This window comes from Brachyhypopomus gauderio, unplaced genomic scaffold (genome assembly GCF_052324685.1).
Source record: "Brachyhypopomus gauderio isolate BG-103 unplaced genomic scaffold, BGAUD_0.2 sc220, whole genome shotgun sequence".
NCBI classification, from domain to species: Eukaryota; Metazoa; Chordata; class Actinopteri; order Gymnotiformes; family Hypopomidae; genus Brachyhypopomus; species Brachyhypopomus gauderio.
In genome coordinates this window covers 71,531-90,337 of record NW_027507041.1, presented here as the reverse complement: position 1 = coordinate 90,337, position 18,807 = coordinate 71,531, and the positions used below count along the sequence as shown (strand labels likewise).

The 18,807-nt window shown below is 44.6% G+C and overlaps 21 non-coding genes across 21 annotated transcripts; 1 reads left to right on the top strand and 20 right to left on the bottom strand.

Moving 5' to 3' along the window:
• Positions 1 to 40: 40 nt before the first annotated feature.
• Positions 41 to 122, bottom strand: trnas-uga (transfer RNA serine (anticodon UGA)). Its single transcript has one exon. It is a non-coding gene; the product is annotated as a tRNA-Ser (tRNA).
• A 583-nt stretch (positions 123 to 705) lies between these two features.
• On the bottom strand, positions 706 to 778 carry trnam-cau (transfer RNA methionine (anticodon CAU)). Its single transcript has one exon. It is a non-coding gene; the product is annotated as a tRNA-Met (tRNA).
• Positions 779 to 2,017: 1,239 nt separating this feature from the next.
• Positions 2,018 to 2,099, bottom strand: trnas-uga (transfer RNA serine (anticodon UGA)). Its single transcript has one exon. It is a non-coding gene; the product is annotated as a tRNA-Ser (tRNA).
• Positions 2,100 to 2,682: 583 nt separating this feature from the next.
• Positions 2,683 to 2,755, bottom strand: trnam-cau (transfer RNA methionine (anticodon CAU)). The gene has a single exon. It is a non-coding gene; the product is annotated as a tRNA-Met (tRNA).
• A 1,239-nt stretch (positions 2,756 to 3,994) lies between these two features.
• On the bottom strand, positions 3,995 to 4,076 carry trnas-uga (transfer RNA serine (anticodon UGA)). Its single transcript has one exon. It is a non-coding gene; the product is annotated as a tRNA-Ser (tRNA).
• Positions 4,077 to 4,659: 583 nt separating this feature from the next.
• trnam-cau (transfer RNA methionine (anticodon CAU)) lies at positions 4,660 to 4,732 on the bottom strand. The gene has a single exon. It is a non-coding gene; the product is annotated as a tRNA-Met (tRNA).
• Positions 4,733 to 5,495: 763 nt separating this feature from the next.
• Positions 5,496 to 5,567, top strand: trnad-guc (transfer RNA aspartic acid (anticodon GUC)). Its single transcript has one exon. It is a non-coding gene; the product is annotated as a tRNA-Asp (tRNA).
• A 404-nt stretch (positions 5,568 to 5,971) lies between these two features.
• trnas-uga (transfer RNA serine (anticodon UGA)) lies at positions 5,972 to 6,053 on the bottom strand. Its single transcript has one exon. It is a non-coding gene; the product is annotated as a tRNA-Ser (tRNA).
• A 583-nt stretch (positions 6,054 to 6,636) lies between these two features.
• On the bottom strand, positions 6,637 to 6,709 carry trnam-cau (transfer RNA methionine (anticodon CAU)). The gene has a single exon. It is a non-coding gene; the product is annotated as a tRNA-Met (tRNA).
• Positions 6,710 to 7,950: 1,241 nt separating this feature from the next.
• Positions 7,951 to 8,032, bottom strand: trnas-uga (transfer RNA serine (anticodon UGA)). The gene has a single exon. It is a non-coding gene; the product is annotated as a tRNA-Ser (tRNA).
• A 584-nt stretch (positions 8,033 to 8,616) lies between these two features.
• On the bottom strand, positions 8,617 to 8,689 carry trnam-cau (transfer RNA methionine (anticodon CAU)). The gene has a single exon. It is a non-coding gene; the product is annotated as a tRNA-Met (tRNA).
• Positions 8,690 to 9,928: 1,239 nt separating this feature from the next.
• On the bottom strand, positions 9,929 to 10,010 carry trnas-uga (transfer RNA serine (anticodon UGA)). The gene has a single exon. It is a non-coding gene; the product is annotated as a tRNA-Ser (tRNA).
• Positions 10,011 to 10,593: 583 nt separating this feature from the next.
• trnam-cau (transfer RNA methionine (anticodon CAU)) lies at positions 10,594 to 10,666 on the bottom strand. Its single transcript has one exon. It is a non-coding gene; the product is annotated as a tRNA-Met (tRNA).
• A 1,239-nt stretch (positions 10,667 to 11,905) lies between these two features.
• trnas-uga (transfer RNA serine (anticodon UGA)) lies at positions 11,906 to 11,987 on the bottom strand. Its single transcript has one exon. It is a non-coding gene; the product is annotated as a tRNA-Ser (tRNA).
• Positions 11,988 to 12,570: 583 nt separating this feature from the next.
• On the bottom strand, positions 12,571 to 12,643 carry trnam-cau (transfer RNA methionine (anticodon CAU)). The gene has a single exon. It is a non-coding gene; the product is annotated as a tRNA-Met (tRNA).
• Positions 12,644 to 13,881: 1,238 nt separating this feature from the next.
• Positions 13,882 to 13,963, bottom strand: trnas-uga (transfer RNA serine (anticodon UGA)). The gene has a single exon. It is a non-coding gene; the product is annotated as a tRNA-Ser (tRNA).
• A 583-nt stretch (positions 13,964 to 14,546) lies between these two features.
• Positions 14,547 to 14,619, bottom strand: trnam-cau (transfer RNA methionine (anticodon CAU)). Its single transcript has one exon. It is a non-coding gene; the product is annotated as a tRNA-Met (tRNA).
• A 1,239-nt stretch (positions 14,620 to 15,858) lies between these two features.
• trnas-uga (transfer RNA serine (anticodon UGA)) lies at positions 15,859 to 15,940 on the bottom strand. Its single transcript has one exon. It is a non-coding gene; the product is annotated as a tRNA-Ser (tRNA).
• Positions 15,941 to 16,523: 583 nt separating this feature from the next.
• trnam-cau (transfer RNA methionine (anticodon CAU)) lies at positions 16,524 to 16,596 on the bottom strand. Its single transcript has one exon. It is a non-coding gene; the product is annotated as a tRNA-Met (tRNA).
• A 1,239-nt stretch (positions 16,597 to 17,835) lies between these two features.
• Positions 17,836 to 17,917, bottom strand: trnas-uga (transfer RNA serine (anticodon UGA)). The gene has a single exon. It is a non-coding gene; the product is annotated as a tRNA-Ser (tRNA).
• A 583-nt stretch (positions 17,918 to 18,500) lies between these two features.
• Positions 18,501 to 18,573, bottom strand: trnam-cau (transfer RNA methionine (anticodon CAU)). Its single transcript has one exon. It is a non-coding gene; the product is annotated as a tRNA-Met (tRNA).
• Positions 18,574 to 18,807: the final 234 nt, after the last annotated feature.

Here is an 18,807-nt window from a genome sequence, read left to right as displayed (position 1 = left end):
GAGCACACTCTCTCTTTCCACACGCCCAACAAGACACTCACGCTGCAAGCAGGAGTCGAACCTGCGCGGGGAAACCCCATTGGATTTCAAGTCCAACGCCTTAACCTCTCGGCCATCGCAGCTCGGCGGAGCGAGAGTAACATAGAGATCAATTCCTTGGACTTCCTCAAGCTCAATGATGAGTGCACAAGTGTCATTGCTTCTGAGTTGCAAATGGCTTGAGAAGAAAATTCAAATAAATGAATCTCCATAAGTCTACTCACTATTAACTTCAAGCTGGTACCAATTCCAGGTGATCAGGTATTCAAAAGCGTGTCATCAAAAGTGAATCAAAAAGAATCAAAAGTGAAAAGTGTCCGACGTGGTCCATTATTCTGTGTTGGCTCCACGACACTGCAGTTTGATCTGGGAGCAAACATGCTCCAAAGAGGCAGCTTGATGTCTCAGTAGAGGTGTCAATACAGACGCCATCAAGGTATTGACTGAACGGTCAGTGGAGAGAATTGAATTGGATGCAACACAACTTGCTGTGTACACGCGAATTTACAAAAGAAAAAGCACAGCTTGAATCAACTAGGGATGACCTGTAAGAGTCATGTGCCAATACTATTTTCAGGTAGGGGGTGTGCTCAGCATGCGAGTGAATAAGGAAAGAGCGTTTGAGCATCTTTTGGGGGCTCGTCAATCTTTTCAAAAAGCTTCTGCTGCCCCGTGTGAGGGTCGAACTCACGACCTTCAGATTATGAGACTGACGCGCTACCTACTGCGCTAACGAGGCTAGGAAAGAAGAAGCGAGGCTGAGGAAGAACTAACAAAGCTGGAGAAAAAATGTATCCGCCCCCAATTCACTCCTTGGAGCATGGCGGCAAGTGCACCTGCAGCAACTAATTACTGCCAACAACAGCTAACAAACAACAAGGTTAGCACAAGAAGCCTGGAATTAACCAGAATCTGAGGCCAACGTAATTAAACTCTAATCCTACCCTAACCAATCACAGGATGTTCCAAGAGTAGACAAACAACGCACACAAACAAAAAAAAAAACAAAAATACCACCAAAATACAAGTACAAACGACACCTACCTCATGAAGGTATGAAGTGAAGCTTTCTCTGGAGTGCTTTTAGTAGATGCAAAGCAGTAATGTGTGCCAAGAAATTCAGAACTTGCATGTGGGAAAGAGAGAAATGCAAAATCTCAGTTGATCTAAGATGGATATTGCAGTTCGCTACAATGCACTGGAATACGAAGACAAAATGAATTGCCAATGTAGCTAAAGCCAATTTTGCAGCAAATGGTTCGCATGACTTAACTAGGAAGGCAGATGAATCAAACCTGTAGGTCACCAAGATTCTTTGAGTTTTTCCAATCATAAGTCCACAAACTGACGATGGTAAAAGAGGAGTGGCAACAGTGAGTCAATATCACCACAATGTGTTCTTTTTACCACCTCCTTGCAGGCACAATGATTCAGAGTACTTTAAAATCAAGGGGACAAGTGCACGTCACCTGACTCAGCATCACTGCGAGACACAGCACGTGTCCTCGTTAGTATAGTGGATAGTATCTCCGCCTGTTACGTGGAAGACCGGGGTTCGATTCCCCGACGAGGAGACCCTCTTTTAGCGCAAGGCGGAGCAACCAGTGACCGGCCATGAAAGAATGTGGCACTTTTTCTTTTACCTGAAACAAGACATCGCTATGTTGCATGAAAATCTTTGGATGAAGCACCTGTGAGTGCAAGCTCTCCCCACTGGTGGCATAAGGTCTCATCACAAATCACATTAGAGAGGCAAGTTAATCCTCTAAGCTGCAAGAGACCCCACTGCATTTCCATGCCAACACATTGTAACGACGAAGCAGCCATTTGTAACTCAATTCCTGGGACTATTTCAGGATCAGTTAGGACTGCTAAAGTTTGGCAGCACAAAGTTGCAAATGGCATGAGAAGCATATTTAAAACTGGCTAGCAGGAAGAGAGCACACTCTCTCTTTCCACACGCCCAACAAGACACTCACGCTGCAAGCAGGAGTCGAACCTGCGCGGGGAAACCCCATTGGATTTCAAGTCCAACGCCTTAACCTCTCGGCCATCGCAGCTCGGCGGAGCGAGAGTAACATAGAGATCAATTCCTTGGACTTCCTCAAGCTCAATGATGAGTGCACAAGTGTCATTGCTTCTGAGTTGCAAATGGCTTGAGAAGAAAATTCAAATAAATGAATCTCCATAAGTCTACTCACTATTAACTTCAAGCTGGTACCAATTCCAGGTGATCAGGTATTCAAAAGCGTGTCATCAAAAGTGAATCAAAAAGAATCAAAAGTGAAAAGTGTCCGACGTGGTCCATTATTCTGTGTTGGCTCCACGACACTGCAGTTTGATCTGGGAGCAAACATGCTCCAAAGAGGCAGCTTGATGTCTCAGTAGAGGTGTCAATACAGACGCCATCAAGGTATTGACTGAACGGTCAGTGGAGAGAATTGAATTGGATGCAACACAACTTGCTGTGCACACGCGAATTTACAAAAGAAAAAGCACAGCTTGAATCAACTAGGGATGACCTGTAAGAGTCATGTGCCAATACTATTTTCAGGTAGGGGGTGTGCTCAGCATGCGAGTGAATAAGGAAAGAGCGTTTGAGCATCTTTTGGGGGCTCGTCAATCTTTTCAAAAAGCTTCTGCTGCCCCGTGTGAGGGTCGAACTCACGACCTTCAGATTATGAGACTGACGCGCTACCTACTGCGCTAACGAGGCTAGGAAAGAAGAAGCGAGGCTGAGGAAGAACTAACAAAGCTGGAGAAAAAATGTATCCGCCCCCAATTCACTCCTTGGAGCATGGCGGCAAGTGCACCTGCAGCAACTAATTACTGCCAACAACAGCTAACAAACAACAAGGTTAGCACAAGAAGCCTGGAATTAACCAGAATCTGAGGCCAACGTAATTAAACTCTAATCCTACCCTAACCAATCACAGGATGTTCCAAGAGTAGACAAACAACGCACACAAACAAAAAAAAAAACAAAAATACCACCAAAATACAAGTACAAACGACACCTACCTCATGAAGGTATGAAGTGAAGCTTTCTCTGGAGTGCTTTTAGTAGATGCAAAGCAGTAATGTGTGCCAAGAAATTCAGAACTTGCATGTGGGAAAGAGAGAAATGCAAAATCTCAGTTGATCTAAGATGGATATTGCAGTTCGGTACAATGCACTGGAATACAAAGACAAAATGAATTGCCAATGTAGCTAAAGCCAATTTTGCAGCAAATGGTTTGCATGACTTAACTAGGAAGGCAGATGAATCAAACCTGTAGGTCACCAAGATTCTTTGAGTTTTTCCTATCATAAGTCCACAAACTGATGATGGTAAAAGAGGAATGGCAACAGTGAGTCAATATCACCACAATGTGTTCTTTTTACCACCTCCTTGCAGGCACAATGATTCAGAGTACTTTAAAATCAAGGGGACAAGTGCACGTCACCTGACTCAGCATCACTGCAAGACACAGCACGTGTCCTCGTTAGTATAGTGGATAGTATCTCCGCCTGTCACGCGGAAGACCGGGGTTCGATTCCCAGACGGGGAGACCCTCTTTTAGCGCAAGGCGGAGCAACCAGTGACCAGCCATGAAAGAATGTGGCACTTTTTCTTTTACCTGAAACAAGACATCGCTATGTTGCATGAAGATCTTTGGATGAAGCACCTGTGAGTGCAAGCTCTCCCCACTGGTGGCATAAGGTCTCATCACAAATCACATTAGAGAGGCAAGTTAATCCTCTACGCTGCAAGAGACCCCACTGCATTTCCATGCCAACACATTGTAACGACAAAGCAGCCATTTGTAACTCAATTCCTGGGACTATTTCAGGATCAGTTAGGACTGCTAAAGTTTGGCAGCACAAAGTTGCAAATGGCATGAGAAGCATATTTAAAACTGGCTAGCAGGAAGAGAGCACACTCTCTCTTTCCACACTCCCAACAAGACACTCACGCTGCAAGCAGGAGTCGAACCTGCGCGGGGAAACCCCATTGGATTTCAAGTCCAACGCCTTAACCTCTAGGCCATCGCAGTTCGGAGGAGCGAGAGTAACATAGAGATCAATTCCTTGGACTTCCTCAAGCTCAATGATGAGTGCACAAGTGTCATTGCTTCTGAGTTGCAAATGGCTTGAGTAGAAAATTCAAATAAATGAATCTCCATAAGTCTACTCACTATTAACTTCAAGCTGGTACCAATTCCAGGTGATCAGGTATTCAAAAGCGTGTCATCAAAAGTGAATCAAAAAGAATCAAAAGTGAAAAGTGTCCGACGTGGTCCATTATTCTGTGTTGGCACCACGACACTGCAATTTGATCTGGGAGCGAACATGCTCCAAAGAGGCAGCTTGATGTCTCAGTAGAGGTGTCAATACAGACGCCATCAAGGTATTGACTGAACGGTCAGTGGAGAGAATTGAATTGGATGCAACACAACTTGCTGTGTACACGCGAATTTACAAAAGAAAAAGCACAGCTTGAATCAACTAGGGATGACCTGTAAGAGTCATGTGCCAATACTATTTTCAGGTAGGGGGTGTGCTCAGCATGCGAGTGAATAAGGAAAGAGCGTTTGAGCATCTTTTGGGGGCTCGTCAATCTTTTCAAAAAGCTTTTGCTGCCCCGTGTGAGGGTCGAACTCACGACCTTCAGATTATGAGACTGACACGCTACCTACTGCGCTAACGAGGCTAGGAAAGAAGAAGCGAGGCTGAGGAAGAACTAACAAAGCTGGAGAAAAAATTTATCCGCCCCCAATTCACTCCTTGGAGCATGGCGGCAAGTGCACCTGCAGCAACTAATTACTGCCAACAACAGCTAACAAACAACAAGGTTAGCACAAGAAGCCTGGAATTAACCAGAATCTGAGGCCAACGTAATTAAACTCTAATCCTACCCTAACCAATCACAGGATGTTCCAAGAGTAGACAAACAACGCACACAAACAAAAAAAAAAACAAAAATACCACCAAAATACAAGTACAAACGACACCTACCTCATGAAGGTATGAAGTGAAGCTTTCTCTGGAGTGCTTTTAGTAGATGCAAAGCAGTAATGTGTGCCAAGAAATTCAGAACTTGCATGTGGGAAAGAGAGAAATGCAAAATCTCAGTTGATCTAAGATGGATATTGCAGTTCGGTACAATGCACTGGAATACGAAGACAAAATGAATTGCCAATGTAGCTAAAGCCAATTTTGCAGCAAATGGTTTGCATGACTTAACTAGGAAGGCAGATGAATCAAACTTGTAGGTCACCAAGATTCTTTGAGTTTTTCCTATCATAAGTCCACAAACTGACGATGGTAAAAGAGGAGTGGCAACAGTGAGTCAATATCACCACAATGTGTTCTTTTTACCACCTCCTTGCAGGCACAATGATTCAGAGTACTTTAAAATCAAGGGGACAAGTGCACGTCACCTGACTCAGCATCACTGCGAGACACAGCACGTGTCCTCGTTAGTATAGTGGATAGTATCTCCGCCTGTCACGCGGAAGACCGGGGTTCGATTCCCCGACGGGGAGACCCTCTTTTAGCGCAAGGCGGAGCAACCAGTGACCGGCCATGAAAGAATGTGGCACTTTTTCTTTTACCTGAAACAAGACATCACTATGTTGCATGAAGATCTTTGGATGAAGCACCTGTGAGTGCAAGCTCTCCCCACTGGTGGCATAAGGTCTCATCACAAATCACATTAGAGAGGCAAGTTAATCCTCTAAGCTGCAAGAGACCCCACTGCATTTCCATGCCAACACATTGTAACGACGAAGCAGCCATTTGTAACTCAATTCCTGGGACTATTTCAGGATCAGTTAGGACTGCTAAAGTTTGGCAGCACAAAGTTGCAAATGGCATGAGAAGCATATTTAAAACTGGCTAGCAGGAAGAGAGCACACTCTCTCTTTCCACACGCCCAACAAGACACTCACACTGCAAGCAGGAGTCGAACCTGCGCGGGGAAACCCCATTGGATTTCAAGTCCAACGCCTTAACCTCTCGGCCATCGCAGCTCGGCGGAGCGAGAGTAACATAGAGATCAATTCCTTGGACTTCCTCAAGCTCAATGATGAGTGCACAAGTGTCATTGCTTCTGAGTTGCAAATGGCTTGAGAAGAAAATTCAAATAAATGAATCTCCATAAGTCTACTCACTATTAACTTCAAGCTGGTACCAATTCCAGGTGATCAGGTATTCAAAAGCGTGTCATCAAAAGTGAATCAAAAAGAATCAAAAGTGAAAAGTGTCCGACGTGGTCCATTATTCTGTGTTGGCACCACGACACTGCAGTTTGATCTGGGAGCAAACATGCTCCAAAGAGGCAGCTTGATGTCTCAGTAGAGGTGTCAATACAGACGCCATCAAGGTATTGACTGAACGGTCAGTGGAGAGAATTGAATTGGATGCAACACAACTTGCTGTGCACACGCGAATTTACAAAAGAAAAAGCACAGCTTGAATCAACTAGGGATGACCTGTAAGAGTCATGTGCCAATACTATTTTCAGGTAGGGGGTGTGCTCAGCATGCGAGTGAATAAGGAAAGAGCGTTTGAGCATCTTTTGGGGGCTCGTCAATCTTTTCAAAAAGCTTCTGCTGCCCCGTGTGAGGGTCGAACTCACGACCTTCAGATTATGAGACTGACGCGCTACCTACTGCGCTAACGAGGCTAGGAAAGAAGAAGCGAGGCTGAGGAAGAACTAACAAAGCTGGAGAAAAAATGTATCCGCCCCCAATTCACTCCTTGGAGCATGGCGGCAAGTGCACCTGCAGCAACTAATTACTGCCAACAACAGCTAACAAACAACAAGGTTAGCACAAGAAGCCTGGAATTAACCAGAATCTGAGGCCAACGTAATTAAACTCTAATCCTACCCTAACCAATCACAGGATGTTCCAAGAGTAGACAAACAACGCACACAAACAAAAAAAAAAAAACAAAAATACCACCAAAATACAAGTACAAACGACACCTACCTCATGAAGGTATGAAGTGAAGCTTTCTCTGGAGTGCTTTTAGTAGATGCAAAGCAGTAATGTGTGCCAAGAAATTCAGAACTTGCATGTGGGAAAGAGAGAAATGCAAAATCTCAGTTGATCTAAGATGGATATTGCAGTTCGGTACAATGCACTGGAATACAAAGACAAAATGAATTGCCAATGTAGCTAAAGCCAATTTTGCAGCAAATGGTTTGCATGACTTAACTAGGAAGGCAGATGAATCAAACCTGTAGGTCACCAAGATTCTTTGAGTTTTTCCTATCATAAGTCCACAAACTGACGATGGTAAAAGAGGAATGGCAACAGTGAGTCAATATCACCACAATGTGTTCTTTTTACCACCTCCTTGCAGGCACAATGATTCAGAGTACTTTAAAATCAAGGGGACAAGTGCACGTCACCTGACTCAGCATCACTGCAAGACACAGCACGTGTCCTCGTTAGTATAGTGGATAGTATCTCCGCCTGTCACGCGGAAGACTGGGGTTCGATTCCCAGACGGGGAGACCCTCTTTTAGCGCAAGGCGGAGCAACCAGTGACCAGCCATGAAAGAATGTGGCACTTTTTCTTTTACCTGAAACAAGACATCGCTATGTTGCATGAAGATCTTTGGATGAAGCACCTGTGAGTGCAAGCTCTCCCCACTGGTGGCATAAGGTCTCATCACAAATCACATTAGAGAGGCAAGTTAATCCTCTACGCTGCAAGAGACCCCACTGCATTTCCATGCCAACACATTGTAACGACAAAGCAGCCATTTGTAACTCAATTCCTGGGACTATTTCAGGATCAGTTAGGACTGCTAAAGTTTGGCAGCACAAAGTTGCAAATGGCATGAGAAGCATATTTAAAACTGGCTAGCAGGAAGAGAGCACACTCTCTCTTTCCACACTCCCAACAAGACACTCACGCTGCAAGCAGGAGTCGAACCTGCGCGGGGAAACCCCATTGGATTTCAAGTCCAACGCCTTAACCTCTAGGCCATCGCAGTTCGGAGGAGCGAGAGTAACATAGAGATCAATTCCTTGGACTTCCTCAAGCTCAATGATGAGTGCACAAGTGTCATTGCTTCTGAGTTGCAAATGGCTTGAGTAGAAAATTCAAATAAATGAATCTCCATAAGTCTACTCACTATTAACTTCAAGCTGGTACCAATTCCAGGTGATCAGGTATTCAAAAGCGTGTCATCAAAAGTGAATCAAAAAGAATCAAAAGTGAAAAGTGTCCGACGTGGTCCATTATTCTGTGTTGGCACCACGACACTGCAGTTTGATCTGGGAGCGAACATGCTCCAAAGAGGCAGCTTGATGTCTCAGTAGAGGTGTCAATACAGACGCCATCAAGGTATTGACTGAACGGTCAGTGGAGAGAATTGAATTGGATGCAACACAACTTGCTGTGTACACGCGAATTTACAAAAGAAAAAGCACAGCTTGAATCAACTAGGGATGACCTGTAAGAGTCATGTGCCAATACTATTTTCAGGGTAGGGGGTGTGCTCAGCATGCGAGTGAATAAGGAAAGAGCGTTTGAGCATCTTTTGGGGGCTCGTCAATCTTTTCAAAAAGCTTCTGCTGCCCCGTGTGAGGGTCGAACTCACGACCTTCAGATTATGAGACTGACGCGCTACCTACTGCGCTAACGAGGCTAGGAAAGAAGAAGCGAGGCTGAGGAAGAACTAACAAAGCTGGAGAAAAAATGTATCCGCCCCCAATTCACTCCTTGGAGCATGGCGGCAAGTGCACCTGCAGCAACTAATTACTGCCAACAACAGCTAACAAACAACAAGGTTAGCACAAGAAGCCTGGAATTAACCAGAATCTGAGGCCAACGTAATTAAACTCTAATCCTACCCTAACCAATCACAGGATGTTCCAAGAGTAGACAAACAACGCACACAAACAAAAAAAAAAACAAAAATACCACCAAAATACAAGTACAAACGACACCTACCTCATGAAGGTATGAAGTGAAGCTTTCTCTGGAGTGCTTTTAGTAGATGCAAAGCAGTAATGTGTGCCAAGAAATTCAGAACTTGCATGTGGGAAAGAGAGAAATGCAAAATCTCAGTTGATCTAAGATGGATATTGCAGTTCGCTACAATGCACTGGAATACGAAGACAAAATGAATTGCCAATGTAGCTAAAGCCAATTTTGCAGCAAATGGTTCGCATGACTTAACTAGGAAGGCAGATGAATCAAACCTGTAGGTCACCAAGATTCTTTGAGTTTTTCCAATCATAAGTCCACAAACTGACGATGGTAAAAGAGGAGTGGCAACAGTGAGTCAATATCACCACAATGTGTTCTTTTTACCACCTCCTTGCAGGCACAATGATTCAGAGTACTTTAAAATCAAGGGGACAAGTGCACGTCACCTGACTCAGCATCACTGCGAGACACAGCACGTGTCCTCGTTAGTATAGTGGATAGTATCTCCGCCTGTTACGTGGAAGACCGGGGTTCGATTCCCCGACGAGGAGACCCTCTTTTAGCGCAAGGCGGAGCAACCAGTGACCGGCCATGAAAGAATGTGGCACTTTTTCTTTTACCTGAAACAAGACATCGCTATGTTGCATGAAAATCTTTGGATGAAGCACCTGTGAGTGCAAGCTCTCCCCACTGGTGGCATAAGGTCTCATCACAAATCACATTAGAGAGGCAAGTTAATCCTCTAAGCTGCAAGAGACCCCACTGCATTTCCATGCCAACACATTGTAACGACGAAGCAGCCATTTGTAACTCAATTCCTGGGACTATTTCAGGATCAGTTAGGACTGCTAAAGTTTGGCAGCACAAAGTTGCAAATGGCATGAGAAGCATATTTAAAACTGGCTAGCAGGAAGAGAGCACACTCTCTCTTTCCACACGCCCAACAAGACACTCACGCTGCAAGCAGGAGTCGAACCTGCGCGGGGAAACCCCATTGGATTTCAAGTCCAACGCCTTAACCTCTCGGCCATCGCAGCTCGGCGGAGCGAGAGTAACATAGAGATCAATTCCTTGGACTTCCTCAAGCTCAATGATGAGTGCACAAGTGTCATTGCTTCTGAGTTGCAAATGGCTTGAGAAGAAAATTCAAATAAATGAATCTCCATAAGTCTACTCACTATTAACTTCAAGCTGGTACCAATTCCAGGTGATCAGGTATTCAAAAGCGTGTCATCAAAAGTGAATCAAAAAGAATCAAAAGTGAAAAGTGTCCGACGTGGTCCATTATTCTGTGTTGGCTCCACGACACTGCAGTTTGATCTGGGAGCAAACATGCTCCAAAGAGGCAGCTTGATGTCTCAGTAGAGGTGTCAATACAGACGCCATCAAGGTATTGACTGAACGGTCAGTGGAGAGAATTGAATTGGATGCAACACAACTTGCTGTGCACACGCGAATTTACAAAAGAAAAAGCACAGCTTGAATCAACTAGGGATGACCTGTAAGAGTCATGTGCCAATACTATTTTCAGGTAGGGGGTGTGCTCAGCATGCGAGTGAATAAGGAAAGAGCGTTTGAGCATCTTTTGGGGGCTCGTCAATCTTTTCAAAAAGCTTCTGCTGCCCCGTGTGAGGGTCGAACTCACGACCTTCAGATTATGAGACTGACGCGCTACCTACTGCGCTAACGAGGCTAGGAAAGAAGAAGCGAGGCTGAGGAAGAACTAACAAAGCTGGAGAAAAAATGTATCCGCCCCCAATTCACTCCTTGGAGCATGGCGGCAAGTGCACCTGCAGCAACTAATTACTGCCAACAACAGCTAACAAACAACAAGGTTAGCACAAGAAGCCTGGAATTAACCAGAATCTGAGGCCAACGTAATTAAACTCTAATCCTACCCTAACCAATCACAGGATGTTCCAAGAGTAGACAAACAACGCACACAAACAAAAAAAAAAACAAAAATACCACCAAAATACAAGTACAAACGACACCTACCTCATGAAGGTATGAAGTGAAGCTTTCTCTGGAGTGCTTTTAGTAGATGCAAAGCAGTAATGTGTGCCAAGAAATTCAGAACTTGCATGTGGGAAAGAGAGAAATGCAAAATCTCAGTTGATCTAAGATGGATATTGCAGTTCGGTACAATGCACTGGAATACAAAGACAAAATGAATTGCCAATGTAGCTAAAGCCAATTTTGCAGCAAATGGTTTGCATGACTTAACTAGGAAGGCAGATGAATCAAACCTGTAGGTCACCAAGATTCTTTGAGTTTTTCCTATCATAAGTCCACAAACTGACGATGGTAAAAGAGGAATGGCAACAGTGAGTCAATATCACCACAATGTGTTCTTTTTACCACCTCCTTGCAGGCACAATGATTCAGAGTACTTTAAAATCAAGGGGACAAGTGCACGTCACCTGACTCAGCATCACTGCAAGACACAGCACGTGTCCTCGTTAGTATAGTGGATAGTATCTCCGCCTGTCACGCGGAAGACCGGGGTTCGATTCCCAGACGGGGAGACCCTCTTTTAGCGCAAGGCGGAGCAACCAGTGACCAGCCATGAAAGAATGTGGCACTTTTTCTTTTACCTGAAACAAGACATCGCTATGTTGCATGAAGATCTTTGGATGAAGCACCTGTGAGTGCAAGCTCTCCCCACTGGTGGCATAAGGTCTCATCACAAATCACATTAGAGAGGCAAGTTAATCCTCTACGCTGCAAGAGACCCCACTGCATTTCCATGCCAACACATTGTAACGACAAAGCAGCCATTTGTAACTCAATTCCTGGGACTATTTCAGGATCAGTTAGGACTGCTAAAGTTTGGCAGCACAAAGTTGCAAATGGCATGAGAAGCATATTTAAAACTGGCTAGCAGGAAGAGAGCACACTCTCTCTTTCCACACTCCCAACAAGACACTCACGCTGCAAGCAGGAGTCGAACCTGCGCGGGGAAACCCCATTGGATTTCAAGTCCAACGCCTTAACCTCTAGGCCATCGCAGTTCGGAGGAGCGAGAGTAACATAGAGATCAATTCCTTGGACTTCCTCAAGCTCAATGATGAGTGCACAAGTGTCATTGCTTCTGAGTTGCAAATGGCTTGAGTAGAAAATTCAAATAAATGAATCTCCATAAGTCTACTCACTATTAACTTCAAGCTGGTACCAATTCCAGGTGATCAGGTATTCAAAAGCGTGTCATCAAAAGTGAATCAAAAAGAATCAAAAGTGAAAAGTGTCCGACGTGGTCCATTATTCTGTGTTGGCACCACGACACTGCAGTTTGATCTGGGAGCGAACATGCTCCAAAGAGGCAGCTTGATGTCTCAGTAGAGGTGTCAATACAGACGCCATCAAGGTATTGACTGAACGGTCAGTGGAGAGAATTGAATTGGATGCAACACAACTTGCTGTGCACACGCGAATTTACAAAAGAAAAAGCACAGCTTGAATCAACTAGGGATGACCTGTAAGAGTCATGTGCCAATACTATTTTCAGGTAGGGGGTGTGCTCAGCATGCGAGTGAATAAGGAAAGAGCGTTTGAGCATCTTTTGGGGGCTCGTCAATCTTTTCAAAAAGCTTCTGCTGCCCCGTGTGAGGGTCGAACTCACGACCTTCAGATTATGAGACTGACGCGCTACCTACTGCGCTAACGAGGCTAGGAAAGAAGAAGCGAGGCTGAGGAAGAACTAACAAAGCTGGAGAAAAAATGTATCCGCCCCCAATTCACTCCTTGGAGCATGGCGGCAAGTGCACCTGCAGCAACTAATTACTGCCAACAACAGCTAACAAACAACAAGGTTAGCACAAGAAGCCTGGAATTAACCAGAATCTGAGGCCAACGTAATTAAACTCTAATCCTACCCTAACCAATCACAGGATGTTCCAAGAGTAGACAAACAACGCACACAAAAAAAAAAAAAACAAAAATACCACCAAAATACAAGTACAAACGACACCTACCTCATGAAGGTATGAAGTGAAGCTTTCTCTGGAGTGCTTTTAGTAGATGCAAAGCAGTAATGTGTGCCAAGAAATTCAGAACTTGCATGTGGGAAAGAGAGAAATGCAAAATCTCAGTTGATCTAAGATGGATATTGCAGTTCGGTACAATGCACTGGAATACAAAGACAAAATGAATTGCCAATGTAGCTAAAGCCAATTTTGCAGCAAATGGTTTGCATGACTTAACTAGGAAGGCAGATGAATCAAACCTGTAGGTCACCAAGATTCTTTGAGTTTTTCCTATCATAAGTCCACAAACTGACGATGGTAAAAGAGGAATGGCAACAGTGAGTCAATATCACCACAATGTGTTCTTTTTACCACCTCCTTGCAGGCACAATGATTCAGAGTACTTTAAAATCAAGGGGACAAGTGCACGTCACCTGACTCAGCATCACTGCAAGACACAGCACGTGTCCTCGTTAGTATAGTGGATAGTATCTCCGCCTGTCACGCGGAAGACCGGGGTTCGATTCCCAGACGGGGAGACCCTCTTTTAGCGCAAGGCGGAGCAACCAGTGACCAGCCATGAAAGAATGTGGCACTTTTTCTTTTACCTGAAACAAGACATCGCTATGTTGCATGAAGATCTTTGGATGAAGCACCTGTGAGTGCAAGCTCTCCCCACTGGTGGCATAAGGTCTCATCACAAATCACATTAGAGAGGCAAGTTAATCCTCTACGCTGCAAGAGACCCCACTGCATTTCCATGCCAACACATTGTAACGACAAAGCAGCCATTTGTAACTCAATTCCTGGGACTATTTCAGGATCAGTTAGGACTGCTAAAGTTTGGCAGCACAAAGTTGCAAATGGCATGAGAAGCATATTTAAAACTGGCTAGCAGGAAGAGAGCACACTCTCTCTTTCCACACTCCCAACAAGACACTCACGCTGCAAGCAGGAGTCGAACCTGCGCGGGGAAACCCCATTGGATTTCAAGTCCAACGCCTTAACCTCTAGGCCATCGCAGTTCGGAGGAGCGAGAGTAACATAGAGATCAATTCCTTGGACTTCCTCAAGCTCAATGATGAGTGCACAAGTGTCATTGCTTCTGAGTTGCAAATGGCTTGAGTAGAAAATTCAAATAAATGAATCTCCATAAGTCTACTCACTATTAACTTCAAGCTGGTACCAATTCCAGGTGATCAGGTATTCAAAAGCGTGTCATCAAAAGTGAATCAAAAAGAATCAAAAGTGAAAAGTGTCCGACGTGGTCCATTATTCTGTGTTGGCACCACGACACTGCAATTTGATCTGGGAGCGAACATGCTCCAAAGAGGCAGCTTGATGTCTCAGTAGAGGTGTCAATACAGACGCCATCAAGGTATTGACTGAACGGTCAGTGGAGAGAATTGAATTGGATGCAACACAACTTGCTGTGTACACGCGAATTTACAAAAGAAAAAGCACAGCTTGAATCAACTAGGGATGACCTGTAAGAGTCATGTGCCAATACTATTTTCAGGTAGGGGGTGTGCTCAGCATGCGAGTGAATAAGGAAAGAGCGTTTGAGCATCTTTTGGGGGCTCGTCAATCTTTTCAAAAAGCTTTTGCTGCCCCGTGTGAGGGTCGAACTCACGACCTTCAGATTATGAGACTGACGCGCTACCTACTGCGCTAACGAGGCTAGGAAAGAAGAAGCGAGGCTGAGGAAGAACTAACAAAGCTGGAGAAAAAATGTATCCGCCCCCAATTCACTCCTTGGAGCATGGCGGCAAGTGCACCTGCAGCAACTAATTACTGCCAACAACAGCTAACAAACAACAAGGTTAGCACAAGAAGCCTGGAATTAACCAGAATCTGAGGCCAACGTAATTAAACTCTAATCCTACCCTAACCAATCACAGGATGTTCCAAGAGTAGACAAACAACGCACACAAACAAAAAAAAAAACAAAAATACCACCAAAATACAAGTACAAACGACACCTACCTCATGAAGGTATGAAGTGAAGCTTTCTCTGGAGTGCTTTTAGTAGATGCAAAGCAGTAATGTGTGCCAAGAAATTCAGAACTTGCATGTGGGAAAGAGAGAAATGCAAAATCTCAGTTGATCTAAGATGGATATTGCAGTTCGGTACAATGCACTGGAATACAAAGACAAAATGAATTGCCAATGTAGCTAAAGCCAATTTTGCAGCAAATGGTTTGCATGACTTAACTAGGAAGGCAGATGAATCAAACCTGTAGGTCACCAAGATTCTTTGAGTTTTTCCTATCATAAGTCCACAAACTGACGATGGTAAAAGAGGAATGGCAACAGTGAGTCAATATCACCACAATGTGTTCTTTTTACCACCTCCTTGCAGGCACAATGATTCAGAGTACTTTAAAATCAAGGGGACAAGTGCACGTCACCTGACTCAGCATCACTGCAAGACACAGCACGTGTCCTCGTTAGTATAGTGGATAGTATCTCCGCCTGTCACGCGGAAGACCGGGGTTCGATTCCCAGACGGGGAGACCCTCTTTTAGCGCAAGGCGGAGCAACCAGTGACCAGCCATGAAAGAATGTGGCACTTTTTCTTTTACCTGAAACAAGACATCGCTATGTTGCATGAAGATCTTTGGATGAAGCACCTGTGAGTGCAAGCTCTCCCCACTGGTGGCATAAGGTCTCATCACAAATCACATTAGAGAGGCAAGTTAATCCTCTACGCTGCAAGAGACCCCACTGCATTTCCATGCCAACACATTGTAACGACAAAGCAGCCATTTGTAACTCAATTCCTGGGACTATTTCAGGATCAGTTAGGACTGCTAAAGTTTGGCAGCACAAAGTTGCAAATGGCATGAGAAGCATATTTAAAACTGGCTAGCAGGAAGAGAGCACACTCTCTCTTTCCACACTCCCAACAAGACACTCACGCTGCAAGCAGGAGTCGAACCTGCGCGGGGAAACCCCATTGGATTTCAAGTCCAACGCCTTAACCTCTAGGCCATCGCAGTTTGGAGGAGCGAGAGTAACATAGAGATCAATTCCTTGGACTTCCTCAAGCTCAATGATGAGTGCACAAGTGTCATTGCTTCTGAGTTGCAAATGGCTTGAGTAGAAAATTCAAATAAATGAATCTCCATAAGTCTACTCACTATTAACTTCAAGCTGGTACCAATTCCAGGTGATCAGGTATTCAAAAGCGTGTCATCAAAAGTGAATCAAAAAGAATCAAAAGTGAAAAGTGTCCGACGTGGTCCATTATTCTGTGTTGGCACCACGACACTGCAATTTGATCTGGGAGCGAACATGCTCCAAAGAGGCAGCTTGATGTCTCAGTAGAGGTGTCAATACAGACGCCATCAAGGTATTGACTGAACGGTCAGTGGAGAGAATTGAATTGGATGCAACACAACTTGCTGTGTACACGCGAATTTACAAAAGAAAAAGCACAGCTTGAATCAACTAGGGATGACCTGTAAGAGTCATGTGCCAATACTATTTTCAGGTAGGGGGTGTGCTCAGCATGCGAGTGAATAAGGAAAGAGCGTTTGAGCATCTTTTGGGGGCTCGTCAATCTTTTCAAAAAGCTTTTGCTGCCCCGTGTGAGGGTCGAACTCACGACCTTCAGATTATGAGACTGACGCGCTACCTACTGCGCTAACGAGGCTAGGAAAGAAGAAGCGAGGCTGAGGAAGAACTAACAAAGCTGGAGAAAAAATGTATCCGCCCCCAATTCACTCCTTGGAGCATGGCGGCAAGTGCACCTGCAGCAACTAATTACTGCCAACAACAGCTAACAAACAACAAGGTTAGCACAAGAAGCCTGGAATTAACCAGAATCTGAGGCCAACGTAATTAAACTCTAATCCTACCCTAACCAATCACAGGATGTTCCAAGAGTAGACAAACAACGCACACAAACAAAAAAAAAAACAAAAATACCACCAAAATACAAGTACAAACGACACCTACCTCATGAAGGTATGAAGTGAAGCTTTCTCTGGAGTGCTTTTAGTAGATGCAAAGCAGTAATGTGTGCCAAGAAATTCAGAACTTGCATGTGGGAAAGAGAGAAATGCAAAATCTCAGTTGATCTAAGATGGATATTGCAGTTCGGTACAATGCACTGGAATACAAAGACAAAATGAATTGCCAATGTAGCTAAAGCCAATTTTGCAGCAAATGGTTTGCATGACTTAACTAGGAAGGCAGATGAATCAAACCTGTAGGTCACCAAGATTCTTTGAGTTTTTCCTATCATAAGTCCACAAACTGACGATGGTAAAAGAGGAATGGCAACAGTGAGTCAATATCACCACAATGTGTTCTTTTTACCACCTCCTTGCAGGCACAATGATTCAGAGTACTTTAAAATCAAGGGGACAAGTGCACGTCACCTGACTCAGCATCACTGCAAGACACAGCACGTGTCCTCGTTAGTATAGTGGATAGTATCTCCGCCTGTCACGCGGAAGACCGGGGTTCGATTCCCAGACGGGGAGACCCTCTTTTAGCGCAAGGCGGAGCAACCAGTGACCAGCCATGAAAGAATGTGGCACTTTTTCTTTTACCTGAAACAAGACATCGCTATGTTGCATGAAGATCTTTGGATGAAGCACCTGTGAGTGCAAGCTCTCCCCACTGGTGGCATAAGGTCTCATCACAAATCACATTAGAGAGGCAAGTTAATCCTCTACGCTGCAAGAGACCCCACTGCATTTCCATGCCAACACATTGTAACGACGAAGCAGCCATTTGTAACTCAATTCCTGGGACTATTTCAGGATCAGTTAGGACTGCTAAAGTTTGGCAGCACAAAGTTGCAAATGGCATGAGAAGCATATTTAAAACTGGCTAGCAGGAAGAGAGCACACTCTCTCTTTCCACACTCCCAACAAGACACTCACGCTGCAAGCAGGAGTCGAACCTGCGCGGGGAAACCCCATTGGATTTCAAGTCCAACGCCTTAACCTCTAGGCCATCGCAGTTCGGAGGAGCGAGAGTAACATAGAGATCAATTCCTTGGACTTCCTCAAGCTCAATGATGAGTGCACAAGTGTCATTGCTTCTGAGTTGCAAATGGCTTGAGTAGAAAATTCAAATAAATGAATCTCCATAAGTCTACTCACTATTAACTTCAAGCTGGTACCAATTCCAGGTGATCAGGTATTCAAAAGCGTGTCATCAAAAGTGAATCAAAAAGAATCAAAAGTGAAAAGTGTCCGACGTGGTCCATTATTCTGTGTTGGCACCACGACACTGCAATTTGATCTGGGAGCGAACATGCTCCAAAGAGGCAGCTTGATGTCTCAGTAGAGGTGTCAATACAGACGCCATCAAGGTATTGACTGAACGGTCAGTGGAGAGAATTGAATTGGATGCAACACAACTTGCTGTGTACACGCGAATTTACAAAAGAAAAAGCACAGCTTGAATCAACTAGGGATGACCTGTAAGAGTCATGTGCCAATACTATTTTCAGGTAGGGGGTGTGCTCAGCATGCGAGTGAATAAGGAAAGAGCGTTTGAGCATCTTTTGGGGGCTCGTCAATCTTTTCAAAAAGCTTTTGCTGCCCCGTGTGAGGGTCGAACTCACGACCTTCAGATTATGAGACTGACGCGCTACCTACTGCGCTAACGAGGCTAGGAAAGAAGAAGCGAGGCTGAGGAAGAACTAACAAAGCTGGAGAAAAAATGTATCCGCCCCCAATTCACTCCTTGGAGCATGGCGGCAAGTGCACCTGCAGCAACTAATTACTGCCAACAACAGCTAACAAACAACAAGGTTAGCACAAGAAGCCTGGAATTAACCAGAATCTGAGGCCAACGTAATTAAACTCTAATCCTACCCTAACCAATCACAGGATGTTCCAAGAGT